Consider the following 4,826-nt stretch of genomic DNA (forward strand, 5'->3'; position numbering starts at 1 on the left):
AAGCTCCTGATTGCTAAACTTGAAATAGATCCTATATTCTCCGCGGCTCAAAATGGATTGCTAAAACATGAAATAATGCCTCTGTTCTCCAGGCGGGCTCCTGATTGCTAAAAGTTGAAATAAATGCCTCTGTTCTCCAGCCTGGCTAATGCACCAGGCGGGCTCCTGATTGCTAAAAACTTGAAATAAATGTCTCTGTTCTCCAGGCGGGCTCCTGATTGCTAAAAACTTGAAATAAATGCCTCTGTTCTCCAGGCGGGCTCCTGATTGCTAAAAACTTGAAAATAAATGCCTCTGTTCTCCAGGCGGGCTCCTGATTGCTAAAAATTGAAAATAAATGCCTCTGTTCTCAGCGGGTAGNTTGGACCCGATGAGGGTTGCCTACGTATCTCACATCCGCTGAGAATCAAACCAGCGTAGTTCGGGCCAATAAATCTAACTATTTTTGAAAACAAGACTCTTTTTTTTTTGTTGGCAAATTCACTACTTCTGAAAGCAAGATTTTTTTTTTTTATATTTTCTTGTTCAGTGGCAAATAAAATAAACTAATTTGAAAATAAAGCTCTTTTTGTTTTTCTTTTCCATTGGCAAACTAAAAAGAACTTTTCTTCTTTTTTTCATTTTCTCAAAAATTCGGCAGCATTTCAGCACTACTTGGACATTGGTTTTTCTAATATAGGTAATTAACTCCCCACACTACTATTTTCTCTTTTCCCCTTTTGGTTTTTTTCAAATTTCCAGATATTCAAAGTCGGTCAGCGTGCGAGTCCAAAACTGATAAATGCACAAGTAGGATGCATCAGGATGGTCCATTATTCCGGGTACACCTGTCCTAGACGGACCCAACCCCTGTGTTGAGTCCCCTAAGTCAAAATGCACGTGATGCAGATAAGCGTTCCTACTAGGGATCCGGCATGAAGTCAAGTTCTTCTAGGTTCAAAACCTGGGTATGTTTTCTAGACTGTGTACCCGAGCGGACAACTCGAGTCGAGGAGGGGGCTACGTACCGGGAACCAAAAGGCCATCCGGCTTAGTAACTTGTCCGGCCTCTTTCTTATTTCAGGGTATTGACACTAATAGAATAGGGAGTCTCAACCAGTAAGCACATCCCCGGAGGTGAGAAGAGAAGGGTTTCGGCACAGTTTATATACAGTTCAGATAATGTCAAAGCGGTAAAAAGTAACATTTTGCACATTTAGCATGAAACATGTAGGAAAATCAGATAAAGCCAAATACAACAATATATCTAAGCTCGAATTCTGAACCCTGAACCAGAGATTCTGGGTTGGATCTCCAGCAGAGTCGTCAGAGCTGTCACACCTCCTTTTTCTACACCTGTGAGGGTGTAAAGGAGTTTTTCCAATTAAAGGACAGTCGGAATGGGATTTATTATTAATATTCAGAGTCGCCACTTGGGAGATTAATGGTGTCCCAAGTCAGCGGTTGAATCCCGATCCGAGGAAATTATGACTCTATTAACAGTCCGCGAACCAAAACTCCGAGTAAGGAATTCTGTTAACCCGGGAGAAGGTATTAGGCATTCCCGGGTTCCGTGGTTCTAGCACGGTCGCTCAACTGTTGTATTTGCTTTTATCTGATTTTAAAACATATTCTACCTATGTGCCTTTTATTTTAACCGCTTTTATTTTATGTCTTTTTAATAAGAATTGCAACGTCGTGAAAATGTATCTCGAACCACGTCACACCAGTGCACCCGTGGCTTTTGACACATTTCGACTCCGTTGAGATTTAGATTTGGGCCACATAAATGTGCACCCGCATTCAGGAAGGTAATATTATTAAAATACGCGCCTAAAGCAGCTATGCTTTTATTATCTTTGGGGAAAACCGTGAAATTCGCTAAACGGTTCACCCGAATTCTAAGTATTTTAACATGAGCAACTAATGGAGGCCCCACAATTTATGTGTTTTGTTTGGCGGGGCGCACTTCATTTATTTTAGAAGGATATCCTAAAAGGTCTTATGATTCTTCTATCTGTGGTTATTTCTACAATTCAAATTAACTCAACTAATGCTTGGCATAGCACTCCATTACCCATGTTTCAATTACCCAAACCTATGGCGGATTGGATTCATATTATGTTGGGCCGCCCATCAGTCCAAACAGAAGGAGAGATTAAGCAGCCTTGATCATGAGGGCCGTTCAAGCACTCAGGCCCAATGCCAGCCCCAATGAGGAAGGAGCTAACGCTGGACGGGGCTGTCTATTAGCAGAAATTGAAGCCAAGCGATTCAGAAATAGGCTATCAAGCCTTAATCCATTAGCAAACATTAACCAAAACTGAACATCAATTAAAAAGAACACTGCAACATTTGTTTCAAATTTTTCAAATTACATCAAATACTTACTGCAATTTTTAGAATCAGTATGTAGCTGGGACTACCAGGAGCTGTGATTTCACTGCTGTTGTTGTTGCTACTGCTCGCTGACCTCCTTATTACACCGTGTTAAAATAAAAAAGAAGCTAGCCTAAGCTATGATCTACGAATTACAAGAGGGTCCTATCTATGTCTTCTAATTTGTTCTTGTGTTGCCTTGAATTTGTATCTTGTAATCTTCCGATGGTATTCCTGTTGTTGTCTTGCATTGTGATTGGCGATATTGCTGCCATTCCTCCGGATGATGCTTGATTACTTGAAACATGTGTCCATTTTCCAGGCGGGCTCCTGACTGCAGACGCTTAAAAATTATTCCCTTGTTCTCCAGGCGGGCTCCTGATTGCTGAAATTTGAAATATTCCCTTGTTCTCCAGGTGGGCTCCTGATTGCTAAAAACTTGAAATAAATGCCTCTGTTCTCCAGGCGGGCTCCTGATTGCTAAAAACTTGAAAATAAATGCCTCTTTTCTCCAGGCGGGCTCCTGATTGCTAAAAACTTGAAATAAATGCCTCTGTTCTCCAGGCGGGCTCCTGATTACTAAAACTTGAAATAGATGCCTCTGTTCTCCAGGCGGGCTCCTGATTGCTAAAACTTGAAATAAATGCCTCTGTTCTCCAGGCGGGCTCCTGATTGCTAAAACTTGAAATAAATGCCTCTGTTCTCAGGGCGGGCTCCTGATTGCTAAAAACTTAAAATATATGCCTCTGTTCTCCAGGCGGGCTCCTGATTGCTAAAACTTGAAATAAATGCCTCTGTTCTCCAGGCGGGCTCCTGATTGCTAAAACTTGATATAAATGCCTCTGTTCTCCAGGCGGGCTCCTGATTGCTAAAACTTGAAATAAATGCCTCTGTTCTCCAGGCGGGCTCCTGATTGCTAAAACTTGAAATAGATGCCTCTGTTTCAATCAAAGAAAAATCTTGTCAGTTTAAAAATGGTGGTTAGTTGATGGCATTCTTGCTGAAGACGTCTCCGCTGCTGTGTTTTGCCTTGCCTTGCTTCTTGAACTGGCCCTGAACCATGTGCCTTTCTGACTGACTTTCGACCCCCACGACCTTCGATGACCTGAGTGTTTCATACCCAGACTGTTGCTTCTGCCTCTCTAACCCCTTTTATCTGAAACTTTGCATCCCCCATAAAACTACTCAATCAAAACATCGATGAAACTTCCGGTGACTCTTTGTATCTTACTTTGCATCATGCCATCTTTGGTACGTTCTGGCCCCACTATGCTTTTGCAATTGGGAGACTGGTAGTGAGCCTCGACATCCTTTCTTCTTTGTTTTGAACGCGGCTGACATTGGAACATCTTGAAGAACAAACCTCAAAAGGAATGAAATGCAATGACCTTGAGAGTTAAGGATAAAAGAATCCAGAACCGGGCGATTTACAAAAAGGAAAGAAAAGGAAAAGGGACTTATCTGAGTGGAACAACTGGTACCATTGATCATGACATGCATTTCGGACTAATCGGCCCAATCCGCCCAACCAATCAACTTTCACCTGCCACGCTTTGTTGTCCCAGAATTCCATAATCCTGATTTCTTCAACCAAACCCTAACCTTGTTCATCCTGCAGTATCTTGAACGGTTTTCACCCACAGATCTATCTCATTTGATTTCTCTCAAAACTTTCGCCTTATGGTGCCCGTGAGGGTTTTCACCAATAAGACTCTCTTATTTTCATTTCTCTCAGCTCACGTCGCCTTACGGTGCCCGTGAGGGTTTTCACCAATAAGACTCTCTCATTTTATTTCTCTCAGCTCCCGTCGCCTTACGGTGCCCTTGAGGGTTTTCACCAATAAGACTCTCTCATTTTTGGATTTTTTCTGCTTGAACCAGAGTGTTGCCCCTGACATGAATTACCTTTACCCGCTTGACTTGGCATTTCTTGAAGACTGATCGGAAGGTCTTTCTTTGGACCGTAATGTGGGCTTTTGGATAGGGTTAGAAAGAAAGGGTATCAAGGGCTCAAAACAATTCAAATGGGTTCAAAATTACAACTTTCGGAATCAGATTTCTTACAACAAACACAACTTCTGCCCCAGTTTCTTTCTTGGGGACTTTTGGATTTTTATTTTGGTGTGACTGAACCTCAGAGAGAGGCTGCCTACATATCCTTTCGGAATCAAGTCAAACGTAGTTCAGGACATAGGAATTACTTTGTTGTTGTGATTTTTCCTTTCTTTTTTTCCCATTTTCTATTCTTTCTTCCTTTCTCCTTATGTTTTGTTGTTTTTTTTTCTTCTTTTTTTTTTCTTTTTCTTTTTTTTCCTTTTCTTTTCTTTTCTTTGCTTCCTTTTTTTTCATTTCTTTTCTCTCTTTTTTTTCATTTTTCTTCTCTCTCTCTTTTCATTGCTTTCCTTCTCCTTTTCCTGATTTCAAAAATAGACAAACAACAAAAGAAAAGAATTTTCTGCCCCAGTTTG

Source organism: Nicotiana attenuata, unplaced genomic scaffold (genome assembly GCF_001879085.1).
Source record: "Nicotiana attenuata strain UT unplaced genomic scaffold, NIATTr2, whole genome shotgun sequence".
NCBI lineage: Eukaryota > Viridiplantae > Streptophyta > Magnoliopsida > Solanales > Solanaceae > Nicotiana > Nicotiana attenuata.